We start from the raw sequence: 16,254 nt of genomic DNA, 5'->3' as shown, positions 1-16,254 counted from the left end.
GCAAGCACTGCAGCAAAGGGTCCAGGTGCCAGGTCCCAGCCTGTCTCATGATCTCCCTAGGTGAGTGTGAACTCTCTAGGGTGAGTGTGAGCTTTCTGTGATGAATTGAACTGCCTATGGTGAGGACCACGCGGCAGGAAACTGCAGGTAGCCTCTGGGATCTGAGGGTGGCCTCCAGCTGATGGCCTTTCAGGAGCTGGGCCCTCAGTCATTGCAGCCACAAGGAAATGAATTGTGCCACCAACTTGAATGAGATTGGGAGTAGGTCCTTCCTGAGTTGTTAAGCCTCCAGGTGAAAACGTAGCCTGGCTAGACCTGACTGTGGCCTGGTGAGACATTGGGCAGAGGACCAAGTGAAGCTGTGCCTGGACTCCTGACCCACAGAAACTGTGAGCTAGTAAATGCATGTTGTTTTAAGCCACTTCATTTATGATAATTGGCTGCACAGCAATAGAAAACTAATACAGAATTCATTTATGAGGACTTTTGCAAATGTGTCTAATTATAGAACTTCTTTAATGCTGAGAAAGACTGTAGTCCAACCTTTTCATTTTTCAGAGGAGCCCCTGGAATCAGAAATGGGAGCAGTGATAAAGCCAGGAACCAGGAATCCTGCCTCCTGGGAAATGGATTTTGTCCAAAAATCACATACCTCAAGATAGAATAATGATAGCTAGCATTTTATTATGTACCAAGTCTGTGCTATGTGATTAGCATAGATTATTATTTTAACCTAAAATAATTTCTCTTTTTGAAATGATCATTTTACAATTTATTTTTAATTACCCCAATAATACACTAATACATTATCATCATTTAAAAAATCATTTCAAAAAGAATACAAATAAAGTGAAGTTTCCCTTGACCCATCTTCTACCCTTCCTCTAAAACCAATCCCCTTCCCTTTAAGGAACCACTGGTATTAGCTTTATATGTACCTTTTCAGAGTATATGTTGGGGGAGACAGAGGAGGGAGGGAGCAAAAGAGAGAGAGGAGAAAGAGAGTTGTGTGTTGTGGGATTTTTATTTTTACATAAATGAGACCATATTTTAAATATTTGTTTTGTAATTGCCTTTCACTTAATAATATATCCTGTTATGTGTTTATGAACATACACCTCTACTTCATTCTTTTTAACTGCTGCATATAATTTCTATACTCTATTTAACCAATTCCCTATTGGTTTAACTGCTTTCCAATTTTTTGCTATTATAATACTTTGATGAAGATCCTTGTATATGCCTTCCTGTGCCCTTACATGATTCTTTTTCTAAGATAGATAAATAGAAGTTGACTTTCTGAGCTAAAAGATATGCACACCTTAAATTTATATGAATATATAAAAATTTAAAACAAAAGAATATAAATACATAAATTTTAAAGTATATATAAATATATACATACATATATTATTATTGTTGAATTTTCCTCTATAAAGGCTGAATAATATGTACATATCCCAATACTTCATGAGCATATCCATTTGCTTACGACTGTAGCCAAACTGGTTATTATTCATCTTTTTGTGTGTTTACCAACCTGCAGGTACAAAAGGATATTTCAGTGTGTTTTATTTTGGGTAGTCCTGACTTTTAATGAGGTTGAGCATCTTTTAAAGTGCTTATTGGCCATTTCCACTTTGTGGCTTATTAACTGCATATGCATGCTCTTTATTCACTAGTCTGCTGGGTTGTTTGTTTTTTTTCTTACTGATTTGTAGGAACTCTTGATAAATGTATTCTGTTTTATATTTAGCAAATCTTTCTTCTAAACTGTCCCTTGTCTTTTTTTTTTTCCCCTTGTCTTTTAATTTGATCTCTTTTGCTATACAAAGTTTTAAACATTTTGCAGTCAAATTCATCAATCTTCTTCATTATAGCTTTTGCCTTTTTGTTTATTTTGTTTTGTTTTAGTTGTTGTTGTTTGATTTTGCTCAAGGAAGGCCTCCCTGCCGTAATGTTGCAGAAGTAGTGCCATGTTATTTTTCTAATATCTTCCTTATTTTTTTAATATGTATTTTATTTTATTACACATGGAATTTGTTTTAATGACTGAAGAGAGGTAAGAATTAGCTTTTCCCAATGGAAAACTGATTGTTCCAACAGCATTGAGTGATCCATACTTTCCCCACTGAGCAAAACAAATTTGCATTAATATGTGTTTGTTCCTAGACTCCATAGTCTATTACATTGATCTGTTTGTGTCTTTACGCCAAATCTTTTTTTTTTTTTTTTAAACATCTTTATTGGGGTATAATTGCTTTACAATGGTGTGTTAGTTTCTGCTTTATAACAAAATGAATCAGCTATACATATACATATGTTCCCATATGTACGCCAAATCTTTTATCTGTTCTGATATCTGGACAGGCAATTTGTTACTCATTTTTAAAATGTTTTTGTCACACGTTTCCTCTTTTGTCAGATGAATTATGGAATCAGCTTATCACACTCCTAAATATTGATATATCGGTATGTGTATATGCATCTGTATGTATACATATATATGTACATGCATCTGTGTGTATACGAGTCTGTCTGTATATGTGTATATAGCTCTGGCTACTGAGGGGGCCTGAAAGCGAGACACAACAGTAGTAATGGACACACTTAGCGCCCAGATGTTGGTTTCTAAAAATTATTTTCCACTATAAGGAACCGAAGATTTTTGGAGAAATGGCTAATTCCAGGACTGGATCAAGACAAGTAGAAGATGAACCTGAGCATCTTGTGCCAGAAGGGAAGGAAGTACTCAAAGAATGATGGGGACATGTCACATGGACACAGAAGCCAGAATGAAGAGGCTCCCACTGGCCGCATGTGGGACAGTCTGGTCATGAAAATAAATAGATAGTAACAGATGATAGCCATCAAAGAAAAGAGTATGAATAAATAAGTTAATGCATTGAAAGTTTGATGAGAAACACAATATATACATGGTCTCAAAGTTTATCCCCACAAAATACCTATTAATTACAAAGGAAAAAAAGAGTAACTGGACAGTGGAGAAGCCTGGAAGATACCACTTTAATTAAGCATCAGAGTTAATATCACCAGACAAATTGAAAATGTGTGTTATTAAAGCAAAAACTAACACACCATTGTAAAGCAATTATACTCCAATAAAGATGTGGAAAAAAAAAAAGAAAATGTGTGCTATGAAGAACACATCATCATTCTGTGGTATTCTTGCCAAAGATACATAACCTGAATCTAATCGTGAGATAACACCAGATTAATCTAAATGAGAGACCTTCTGCAAACAACTGGCATTTTATCAATAATAGCATATTCTGTAATATGTAATACCATATTATAGTATATCATATAGTGTCTTATAATATATGGTATTATATATTATATGTTTTATGTGTTACAATATATAGTATATACATTACATATTGAAATACTATGTCATTGCTTTCTTTTAAAATATACATTATATTTTAAAATATATACGTGTTTTCTTTTTTAAGATATAAATCTTTCCAGATCTTTCTAATATACAAATTCTTCTGGACAGTTCTCTGGATATTTATAAGTACTTGTGTATTCACACGTATTCTTTTTGTTTTTTTCTTTTTTATTTCTTTTACTTTTTTGCATTGGTCTTCCTGGAATCTCATGTCTGCCTTTCAACTCAAGGAGTCAGCTGGGCTCTGCCTGTGTTTTCCCTCCCTGTTCTGGAAACTCTCTCAAGGTAGTGAGCTGGGACAATGGTAGGGCTCACCTTGTTTCCCATCTATTAAGGAATATAGTTCTTCGTTATCTGATCTCTAGTGTCTTTTAAACGCTTGTCATTCCGCTTTGTCTAGGTGTTTGACTGTTTAAAACAGGAGGGTAACTCTGGTCCCTGTTACCCCATCTTAGTTAGAAAGGAGGTCAGTATTTTCATGTTGCAATTCTTGGTTACAGAGATGGTTGCAGAGAGTTAATAATTGGTCAGTTCCTTAAAAGAAGTAGAAGACAAAGTTGTGACTGCAAAAATGTTTATTACAATAACTGAGTGTCACAAGAGTTAAGGATGACAGACTTCAGCACACTCAACTAAGCAAGGTCACCCTGACCCTGAAATTCTATTGAAATTATATTAAATGCCCATCCAAGATTTAGTACCATTCCGCAAGATTCTTTCTCTCTCTCTTTTTAAAAATTTCTGGATATTTCTGGTTTACCTAGTAACTTCTGATTAGATTTCCAGCTTCTGCAGAATTCTCATTACCTAATTTACAGCATACTACTCTAGGTTTACCTAGAGTAGTTTACCATGCCCTAGGTGTGGCCTATCCATGGACTATGGCTCTCTTCATTACTCTGATTCACTCCCTCTCCCCATAAAAAAAAAACAATAATAATAGTAAGTCAGTTCCTTTATCATCACTTGTTAGATCTTTGGGATTTAACTGTTTATTTTTTCCCACAATTCCCAACCACCACTTCACCCCCATACCTATCACTTGGTTGATAATGCTGTGACTTTTAAAATTCAATTTATTTAAATTAAAAAAAAAAAAGACAGTTCACCCATTTCTCCCACCTACCCGCATCCCCAGCACCCCCCTCTTGCAACCATCAATCTGTTCTCTGTATCTGTGAGCTTGGGTTTTCTTTGGGTTTTTGTTTGTTTGTTTGTTTTGTTTTTAGAGTCCATGTTAGAGAGATGATACAGTATTTGTCTTTCTCTATCTGGCTTATTTCACTTAGCATAATGCCATTGAGGTCCATCCATGTTGTTAAAATGGCAGAATTTTCTTCTTTTTATGGCTGAATAATATTCCACTGTATATATACGTATATCACAATTTCTTTATCCATTCACCCATCAGTGAACACTTAGGTTGTTTCCATACCTTGGCTACTGTAAATCATGCTGCAACAAACATGGGAGTGCATATATCTTTTCAAATGTTTTCATTTCCTTCAGATAAAAATCCAGAAGTGGAATTGCTGGATCATACGGTTGTTCTGTTTTTAATTTTTTGAGAAACCAACAAACTGTTTTCCATAGTGCTTGCACCAATTTACATTCCCACCAACAGTGCGCAAGGGTTCCCTCCCTTTTCTCTACATCCTCACCAACACTTGTTGTTTCTTGTCTTTTTGATAATAGCCATTCTAACACGGATGAGGTAATATCTCATTTCGTTTTGATTTGCATTTCTCTGATGGTTAGTGATGTTGAGCATCTTTTCATATGTCTGCTGGCCATCTGATGTCTTCTTTGCAAAAATGTCTGTTCAGATCTTCTTTCCATTTTTTAATCAAATTGTTTGATTTTTGCTATTGAGTTATATGTGTTCTTTATATATTTTGGTTATTAGATGTATGATTTACAATTCTTTCTCTCCCAGTCAGTATGTTGCCTTTTCCGTAGGAGTACAGTTTCATTTGCTTTGCATGTGGCCGTGCAATTTTCTCAACACCATTTATCAAAGAGACGAACCTTTCCCCATTGTATATTCTTGTCTCCTTTGTTGTAAATTAACTGATCATATATGCATGGGTTTATTTCTGGGCTTTCTATATTCCCTTCTATTGATCTATGCCTAATTGCTTTGGCTATGACCTCCAATACTATATTGGATAAAATTGGTGAAAGTGGGCATCCTTGTCTTGTTCCGATTTTAAAGAGATAGCTTTCACCTTTTCACCACTGAGAATATTGTTAGCTGTGGGCTTGTCACATATGTATGGCCTTTATCATGTTGAATTACATTTCCTCTATATCCACAGTGTTGAGAGGTTTCTTTTAATCATAAATGGATGTTGAATTTTGTCAAATGCTTTTTTGCATCTACTGAGTGATCGTATGATTTTTATCCTTTATTTTGTTAATGTGGTGTATCACATTGACTGATTTGTAGGTGTTAAACCATCCTTGCATCCCTGGAAAAAATCCCACTTGATCATGGCATATGATGCTTTTAATGTATTGTTGGATTCCGTTTGCTAATATTTTGTTGAAGATTTCACATCTAACTTCATCAGGAATATTGGCCTCTAAATTTCTTTTTCTGTAGCATCCTTGTCTGGTTTTGGTATCAGGGTAATGCTGGACTCTTAAAATGTGTTTGGAAGAGTTCTCTCCTCTTCTATATTTTGGAAGAGTTTGAGGAGGATTGGTATTAATTCTTCTTTGACTGTTTAGTGGAATTCACCATCTGGTCCTTGACTTTTGTTTGTTCAGAGGTTTTTGATTATAGTTTCAATCTCCTTGTTAGCAATCAGTCTGTTCAGATTTTCTGTTTCATCCTGATTCAGTCTTGGTAGGTTGTATGTTTCTAGGAATTTATCCATTTCTTCTAGGTTGTTCAACTGGTTGGCATCATGGTCTCCTATGATTGTTCATAACAGTCTCCTAAGATCTTTTGTGTTTCTGTGGTATCAGGTGTACATTTATCATTACTGATTTTATTTATTTGAGCCCTCTCACTCTTTTTTCTTGGTAAGTCTGCCTAAAGGTTTGTCAGTTTTGTTTATCTTCTGTTTATTCTTTTTATAATACTTAAACACTGTCATACTGTTTATGACATCCTACAAATTACATTTCCCGCACATATAGATTCACCTCCTCTTTAAATACTGTCAAATATGGATACACCAGGGCACTTATCCATTTCTCTTTAGTTGTCTTTTGTTTCCATCTGCTTACTCTTTTTTTTTTTTTTTTGGCAGCGCCACATGGCATGTGGGATCTTAGTTCTCCAACCAGGGATCGAACCTACGCCCCCTGCATTGGAAGCCCAGAGTCTTAACCACTGGACCACCAGGGAAGTCCCTCCATCTGCTTACTCTTAGAAACAAGATTTGATGAAATCTTCTTGTATATGCTCACTGTAGGCTACTTTACCTGTTTCTCTAGAGAGGAGTTGGATTATAGAGTTCCTGGGTTACTCTTTACATTTTAATTGGTATTCCCAAATTTCTCTCTTCAGTGGTCACACCAATGTGAACTTACAAGGAATATTTCACAAGAGAAATCATTATGCACACAAAACCCAATAACCTGTAGAGTTTAGTGTTGAATGTGGCAGAGACTCAGTATGTATTCTCCCTTCCTACCTTAGGAATAGAATACAGCTGACACTTGAGCAACATGGATTTTTATATACACGGATTTTTTCAATAAATACATAGTATAGTACTACACAATCAGCAGTTGGTTGGATCTACAGATGTGGAACCACAGATACAGAGGACCCACTGTAAAGTTATACTCAGATTTTTGACTGCAGGTCGGTCGGCACGTCTAACCCCCGCATTGTTCAAGGATCAACTGTATTTAACTTGGCACTGTCTGTCTGCCTAAATAAAAATAAAATCCACATTTCCCAAACTCCCATGCAGCTAGACACAGTCAGAGCACTAAATTCTGGTCAGTAGAACGTGACTGAGGTGATGCGTTCAATTTCTGGGCAGATCCTTTAGGAGGAAAGAGTGAGCCCTACAGCTCTTTTCCCCCTTCCTGCGGGCTGGAATGCAGATGTAATTACTGGAGTTGGGGCAGCCATCTTGGACTATGAAATGGAAGCCACTAGTTGATGGCAGAGCAACAAAACAGAAGGACCCTGGGTCCCAGATGATTGTGGAGCCTCCAAACCAGCCGTCAACTACCAACCCAGACTCTTAAGGGGGAAAAAGGAAAGTGCATCAAATAAAAGCCACTTTTGGGGAATGTCTTTCTGTCACAGCAGCCAAACTGATAACCTAAATAATGCAATTACTAAATGCTGAAAGATAATTGTCTGGTAAAAAGTCATCATTCCAACTGGGGGGATTATAAAAAGATTATTTTATTTGATCTTCCCAGTAATTCTATGAGGAGGGAAGTTTGTATATAGGTATTTAACTGCCATTAATGTTGCAGATTGTTAAAAATGCTTATAGTACAACTATTTTATTCCCCTTGGGATTTTTCTACACTGTTGGAGAGAGAAGGCCAAGCGATTCAGCTCTGTTGAAGCAACCAGGAAGAAATGCTGTCCAGACCAACTGGGGTTTTGGCAATGAATCCGCATTTGTTCACCAGTGTAGCTATTGTTTAGATTCCACTGTTCTGAAAAATTAAGTGGTTCACTATTTTAAATTTTTTCCTAATCCGAGTGTAACGAATGACCTTTCTTCTCCTTAGGTCACTAAAAAGAATTTTCTTGTGTTTGTGGCTAATTTCTTAATGGCAGAGGCCCAAATAAGGGGATGGGGGGACGCTTAGGTCAAAACTAAACATGGGATGAGAGAAGGATCCTGGATTTCCTGTGGCTCATTCCATTTTCAATCATCCATACTGCTATACATGGGTCTGAGTGGTTTTTGTGTACAGAATAAGCTGTACACAAGTTCTAGGAAATAATTTTCAATTACTAAAGTTACCATTTACCAAACCTAGCTTCTCCCCCTTGGGTTTTTAAGTTTCCTTTTTGAAATCTATTGTTCCATTTCTAAGAGCACAGTAACAAATTCAGCCGTTGTTTTTAAGGAAGTCATGGATTAATGTTTGGTCCCACTTATAAACTTAGCTAAGTAAATGCCTTAAGCCACTTGAAACTGCATTTCTAAATTTGATAATCTGGATTTTCTTTGCAAGTACTTTAATTATTCAATGTTTCTACTTCTCAATCAATCTTATAAATCTATCAGGTCACATATAGTAAATCTTAAATTCTCTTAAGTGTCCTAAATGATTGCATATAAACTTAGTAAGACTTTGGTGGGGGCAGTGGTGGTGGGGTGAACTGGGAGATTGGGATTGACATGTATACACTAATATGTATAAAATAGATAACTAATAAGAACCTGCTGTATAAAAAATAAAATTAAAGAAGACTTAGACATTGAGGTAAAAATTGCACATTTAAGCAATGCTTCAGTTACATTCAAAATGATCATTAACAAGTCTGACCGATGTGCTACTCCGAAAGGTCTAAGTCTCTTAAACATAAGTCTCTTAAAGTATGTAAATTGCTAAATATGAACACTTTCCTTCTTAACAAAACATATTAATGTGATGATTTTGACCTTGTTGAGTATTTCCACATTTATTTCTGAATCTTATCTCATTTAAAATATGCTTCCTGATAAAATTGCTTTCCCATTTAGGCTATTTCTATAGTTAACTCTAAATGTTCCTGGGGTTTAAAGATTCTTATCTTCTAGGGAGATTATTACCCTCAGGTAGCTGAGGCTGTTTCCAACTAGACTTCTTAACTTGGGGTGTGTGGATAGAATTCAGGGGGTCTGTAAAGTTGGATGTAAAAAATGTATCTTTATTTTCACCAACTTCTAAGTGAAATTTAGCATTCCCTTCAGATGTGAATGTGGCAGTAAACCATAGTATATGAGCAGGACCTTGACTCTGTTGCCAGTAGAAATCACAGGTATTTCCATATCACATTATGGCTGTTGCAAACACCTTGAAATATCTTTATATTCAGCATTACTTCAACATTATGGAACTTACAGGCCTGCTGCTAGATCTCACTATTTAATGTACTAATAAAGGATCTCACATGACTCCATCATAATATTTCAATATTTTTATTGAGGTATAATTGAAGTATAATAAACTGGAAATATTTTAAGGGTTAAATGTTATCATTTTATATACATATATATGTCATATATATACCATGAAACCATCAACACAATTCACACACTGGACTTTTCCATCACATCCCCAGCAGTTTCTCTGAGCCCCTCTGTAATCCATCCTTCCCTCCACACCCACCCTCAGGTGACAATTGCTTTGCTTTCTGTCACTGTAAATTAGTTTGCATTTTTGAGAAATTTATATAATTAGAATCATGTGTTGGGTCTTTTTGGGGAGAGTGAGGCTTCTGGCATTTTCACTCAACACAAGGATTTTGATATTCATCTATGTTGTGTGTGTATCATACGTTCTTTTATTGCTGAGTAGTAATCCATTGCATGGATATACCACAATCTGTTTATTCGTTTACCTGCTAATGGACAGTTTCACTGTTTCCAATTCTTAGCAGTTACAAATAGACTTACTATTAACATTCATATACAGTTCTTTGCGTGGATTTGTGTCTTCCTTTCTCTTGGGTGTCAGGTGGCTGGGTCATATGGTGGGGGGATGTTTAACTTTTTGAGAAACTGCCAAATTGTTTTCCAAAGCGGTTGTACCATTTTACATCCCAACCAGCAGTGTATGAGAGTTTAGCTGCCCCATATCCTTGTCAGCACTTGGTACAGTCAGTCTTTTTAATTTTAGCCAATCTAATGGATATGTAGTGGTATTTCTTTATATATATATATACTTTTTTTTTTTTTGCAGTACGCGGTCTCTCACTGTTGTGGCGTCTCCCGTTGTGGAGCACAGGCTCCGGATGTGCAGCCTCAGCGGCCATGGCTCACGGGCCCAGCCGCTCCGCGGCATGTGGGATCTTCCCGGACCGGGGCACGAACCCGCGTCCCCTGCATCGGCAGGCAGACTCTCAACCACTGCGCCACCAGGGAAGCCCATCATTATATTTTAATGTACATTTCCGTGATGATTGATGATGTTGAGCATCTATTTTTGTGCCTATTGGCAATTTGTATATCTTCTCCTATGAAGTGTTGGTTCTAAAGTTTTCCCAGTTTTTAATTGAGTTATTTGTTTTCTAAAAGTTATTGAGTTGTTAAGGTTCTTCGTGTATCGTTATATATCCCTTATATTTTTTATATCTGTATGATAGAAGTATTGTATTCTAGTCTATAGCTTGCTCTTTATTTTCTCAGTTTTGTCTTTTTTTTTTTTTTTTTTTTTTTGGTGGTACGCGGGCCTCTCACTGCTGTGGCCTCTCCCGTTGCGGAGCACAGGCTCCGGACGCGCAGGCCCAGCAGCCATAGCTCACGGGCCCAGCCGCTCCGCGGCATGTGGGATCCTCCCGGACCGGGGCACGAACCTGCGTCCCCTGCATCGGCAGGCGGACTCTCAACCACTGCGCCACCAGGGAAGCCCTCAGTTTTGTCTTTTGAAGAACAAAAGTTTTATATTTTGACAAAGCTCAGTTTACCAATGTTCATGGTTTGTACTTTCAGTGTTCTGAGAAATGTTTGACTACTGCAAAGTTGCAATGATTTTCTCCCTATATTGTCTTCTGGAAGGTTTATGGTTCTAGGCTTTCCATTTAGGGCTGTGATCCATTCGGAGTTAATTTTTGTGAATAATGTGAGGTAAATTTTTTTCTTATCAGTAAGAAATAAGACATTAAATTGTTTCTTATCAGTATCCAGTTTCCCAGCACCCTATGTGCATTATAAGCGTTTTTGTTTATATAGAAGCATTTTTCTGAGATGTCCTTAGACTTAAGCAGATTGCCAAAGAGGTCCCTGACATGTGTTCTAGAGATTCCAGCAGAGTAAGAGATAAGAATCTGCAGACATCAAGGGAAAGTGCTCTCGATATGCATGTTAGGAATCCGTCATGTCAGCCCACCTGGTTTGGGGAGACCCTTTTTTAGGACGATGACGTTGCATAACAACCAGAGATTTAGGCAAGAGGGCTGACTGGAGTCTTGTCAGAATGTGGATGGGATGCCCCGAACCACACCATGAATTGTTATGCTGATGATTTTATAATTTTAAGAAGGATTGCTCACAGCCCCTGGTCTACTCATGGATGTCTGTTACCGCCTCCCGTGTGATTACTTGCTTGAATTTCACACGTCTTTTGTCCTCAGGACATATCTAAATCATCCTGTTTAGGCAGGGTGGCCATCTGTCCCAGTTTGCCTGGAACAGTCCTGGTTTATGCTTTATTTGATTTGATTTTTTGTTTTTTTTATTGAAATATAACGGATTTACAATTTGTGTTAGTTTCTGGTGTACAGCAAAGTGACTCAGTTATACATATATATACTTTTTCATATTCTTTTCCATTATGGTTTATTACAGGATATTGAACATAGTTCCTGTACTACACAGTAGGACCTTGTTGTTTATCCATTCTCTATATACTAGTTCACATCTGCTAACCCCAAACATGCTTTATTATTAATAGTGCCCATTTCACTCTCAAAAGTTCCACTCTGTCCTGTACCAATATCAGGAAGCGTTCTGATTTGTTCAAGTCGTTCTGTTGGTTTCTATCTTATAGGCTTTGAGAATCACAAACACAGTGAAGCACTTTGAAATCCATGACTTTCAAGCTTGACTCTGCAGAGCTCTGGGTGCTCCTTCAAGACCCTTTACAAGTACCTGCAGGAGAAAGGTGCAAGCCACGAGGCTGAGATTTTTTTCTTTTTTTCGATCTCTGGTGTTTATTCACTACCAGGCAGGTGACAACACAGCTTTATTTCACTTTTCCCCTCTGATGCTAAAGCATAAGCTATCTTTTAATTCTGACACATTTATCCATTCCAGAGACAGTATGAAAAACAGTCATCTAGCCATTTATTACCTTGGACTTTTCAGGCCAAACTGGGGTTGCTGTCTCATTTATAAGCCAGGGCAACAAGGGTGATTCCAGGTGGATGGGTTAAAAATGGAAAATATGAGCTCTTCAACAGAGCCTGGGATTTTTCGCCTCTGTTTTCCATATGGTGATTCTATATATGCTTGCCTTTTTATTTATTTATTTTTTGGCCATGCAGCAAGGCTTGTGGGATCCTAGTTCCCCAACCAGGCATTGAACCCGGGCCCTCCGCAGCAAAAGTGCAGAGTCCTAACCACTGGATTGCTAGGGAATTCCCTATGCTTCCTTTTTAGTCTTTTTAATGGATCTGTATAGAAACGTGAAATGCTTCATAAATTTGCATGTCATCCTTGCTCAGGGGCCACGCTAATCTCCATATCATTCCAATTTGAGTATATGTGCTGCCAAAGCAAGTACAATATGCTTACTTTTGAATACAAGAAAGTTTGAAAGCCACTGATGTAATTGATCACATTTTCCTCTTTACGTTGGCTGCCAGGAAGCTCAGCATCTAATTCTCAGTCCACCACTAACAGTGCTCAGGGCCTCCTAGCCTACATATTTATGAGAATCTCACCCTTGACTTTCTTTTCTTTCCCTCCCCATGTTTCCCCTTCACCTGCTTTTCTTGTTTTCTCATTCTGCTGCCACATGTATGTTTTTGCATGCAAACTCAAATCCTTTTTGGAAAGAGCCAAGGTTTAAATGAGTGCATTAAAACAAAAAGGAATACTTTTTCTGTAGAGGAGGTTTTTGCAGATGGGAAAGGAATGTGTATAGAAATAAGGCATAATTTGGCATGGAGAGTACACATGTGTGTTTGTAGGATATGTATATACATGTTGGAAACGTTGTGAAGTTTGTCGTTTTCAAAGTTAAGCTGGTCTTCTGGCTTCAGGGGACATTTATACTTGGAAGACTCCAGGGGGAAAAAAACAGTGTTTTACTCCAGGGTAGACGTGCCTGTGGTCTACACTCCAAAGAATCTGCTTTATGGTTTAGCATTTTCAGATTTTGTCTGGGGTTATTTTTCTGGTCATTATAAAATGAGGACAAATACTTATTAAGAAGAAATCAAGGGAATGAGGGACAGGAAGGGGGTGCTCCTGCACAGGAAGGGGGCTGGATTTTAAGTGATCTCGAGTAAGAAGTGGGAGCCCTAAGTCTTATCTGAGTTTCTGTCTCATCTGCTGCAAATCTGTGGTCAAGTCCTTTTTCTCCCAAACATGGGGACTCTCACCCTCCGCTGCACACTTGGAATCACCGGGAGCTTTAAAAAAATCCTGATGCCGCAGTCCCTTCCCCAGAGAGTCTGGTTTAATTGGTCTGGGGTAGGGCTTCCGCATGGGGATTTTTAAAAGCTCCCCTGGAGATTCTAACGTGCAAGCCAGGGTTGAGACCACTGCCCTAAGAGAAAGAAAAAAGTAAAATTAGTAAGCACCTGCCTCCTGTTTATCTCTCAGGGGGCCGTGGGGTGTGGCTGCGATTTAGGAGATAATGGGCCGTATTCTGGTGAAGGAGTGAGAGGGCTTGAAGGAAACAGATTAACCCTTCGTATTCCATAGAGCACTCTTGGTTAATAAGTGTTCGTCAATGTTTTGCACGTGATCTGCAAGAAGAAACACATTTCACATCCTGACCCAGTACACACACACACACACACAGAGTCTTACTCTGATTTCGTACAATTCACTTGGTGTTTTCTATTCCAGTCTATTCCATTATTTTCCTTTAGAAAAAAAAAAAGCCTGCTTACTGCCCCTGTTTAAACAATATTCTATGAAGGCTCATGGGCCCAGATCAATTAAACACCCCTGGAGAGCATTAAGATGGTCAGTTTATAATGACTGAGAGCTCTTTGCAAAGCTGCTATGAGAAGTGAAGTTTGTACCGTTGAGCAATTGCTCACGCCAGCTACAGTCACAGTAGTAAGTGTTTCAGGCGCATGATCTCAGCAAACTGTCCCAATAATAATACAAGATGGGTACTGTTATCTCCAGTTTAGGGCTGAGAAAGTCAACGCTAAGAACGTACAACGTCCTGCAGCTAGGAAGCAGAAGAGTTATCTTCATCCAGGAACTGCAGATCTAACCTCACCCTCCTTGTGGGAGGAGAATAACCGTGCTCACTGAATACATTTGCTTGCCTGAAGTTTGGGGAGCAAAAGGGGATAGAATAAGCTTTGACCAGAGGTGGCTCCCAGTAGAGCAGGGCCTGCTGTTTATACAACTTGGGGGCCTTATTTAAGAAAAAGAATACGAAATTATGAGTACGAAATTAGGTACAAAATGAATCGTTCTTTGAATTAGGAAATCACAACAAATGCATATTTTAAGAAGCTGAAAAATACCACAAATTCCCAACTCAACTTCCCCTCGGCTGGATCCCCCAAATGCCAATGACCACTTCCATACCACCCTACTCAAGGTCAAGTGCTCCAGTGGGGAATCAGAGTGGAGAGTGATGGTGGTCTCTGCTGGTTGCCGCGAACTATGAAAAGCAAATGACTTTTGTAAATTTTACATGAACAAGTGACCCCGTGAATGGATTTCTAGGTCCCTGTCAGGGCCTTAGAAAGAGACGCGTCAAGTGAGGGGCCCAGGAGCTTAAGTTTCACTGGCTTCCCAGTAACCCCACAAGTGGAGTTGAAGGCTCTATATTATATCTCTAGAGCAAGGGCTTTGGGGTCAGCTGGACCTGAACTTCAGCTCTGGCTCAGACACTTTCTGCCTTCTTTGAGCTGACTTGATCATTTGTAAAAATGGGCATGCTAGCAGCATCTACCTTCCAGTCTCTTTGGGGGACCAGAGGAGATAAGAAGGGTCCCGCAAACTGCATGGGCTTAGAACAGCCAGATTTAGCAAAGAAAAATATAGGACATCCAGTAAAACTGAAATTTCAGAGAAAAGTGAATACTTTTTTAGTATAAGTATGTATCACCTAGGACATACTTATTCTAAAAGTTATTCCTTGTTTTTCTGTAATTCACATTTATATGGGCACCCTGTATTTCTTGAGCTTAACAAATGGCAGTGGTTGACACTGTTTTTGGACCAAGTGTTCCATAACAGGGCTTCATAAATATTAGAAAGTGCGTGAGAGGGAGAAAAATGCTGCGTAGACTCTGTTCATAAGTTTATTATGGGGAAGATTGAAACAGGTGGCCAGGAGAGGATGAAGCAAGTGGGGTGCCTTAATTTGAGGGTATGTGTGGAGGGGCTTATACCACTGACTTTGGGTAAGCCAATTAAGTTCTTGGGACTTCAGTTTCCCCTACCTGTAAAATGGGTAAAAGGAGATTCTTGAACTCTCCTCCTGCAGATATAACCAAAAATGGCACTTTCTCATCATACAGATGTCGCCTCCTCAAAGAGGTCTTCCCTGACTACTCCAGCCAAGATTACGGTTCCCTTGCTCCAGAACATAATTTTTCCCCCTCCATAATAATGATAACTTTCTGAAGTTGTCTTGATTCTTTACTTGATTGTTTGTTTACGGTCTGTCTCCCCATGTGAGAATAAGTTCCGGGAAGGCACAAAACTAGTCTGTCTTGTTCTAGCTGAATCTCCGAGGAGCTGTACCTGGCGCAGTAGATATTCCATATACGTTGAATGAATGAATGAATGAATAGGTGGATGAATGAATGAATTCAGTGTCACCCTTGAGGTCCCTTCCAAGCAGTCTTTCTCTTCTCGGGGGCCATGCCTGGGTTGCAGAGGGAGGAGGTGTGGGTGTCGGTGGGTGGGGAGGAGGCTGGGCCCTCGCCTCCTCTAGGACCGGCTGGAGCTAGCGCGTCCGGCTGGGCGGCAGGCGCAGAGAACAGCGCGGAGGCA

At 38.7% G+C, this 16,254-nt stretch overlaps 1 non-coding gene across 1 annotated transcript; it reads right to left on the bottom strand.

Moving 5' to 3' along the window:
* Positions 1 to 12,734: 12,734 nt before the first annotated feature.
* Positions 12,735 to 12,838, bottom strand: LOC112400914 (U6 spliceosomal RNA). The gene has a single exon (XR_003003484.1). It is a non-coding gene; the product is annotated as a U6 spliceosomal RNA (small nuclear RNA).
* Between the last annotated feature and the right edge of the window lie 3,416 nt (positions 12,839 to 16,254).

Source organism: Neophocaena asiaeorientalis, unplaced genomic scaffold (assembly GCF_003031525.2).
Source record: "Neophocaena asiaeorientalis asiaeorientalis breed wild unplaced genomic scaffold, Neophocaena_asiaeorientalis_V1.1 scaffold132, whole genome shotgun sequence".
In the NCBI taxonomy this organism is placed as follows: domain Eukaryota; kingdom Metazoa; phylum Chordata; class Mammalia; order Artiodactyla; family Phocoenidae; genus Neophocaena; species Neophocaena asiaeorientalis.
Note: the sequence above shows the minus strand (reverse complement) of the source record. Positions and strands in the feature narration are given on the sequence as shown.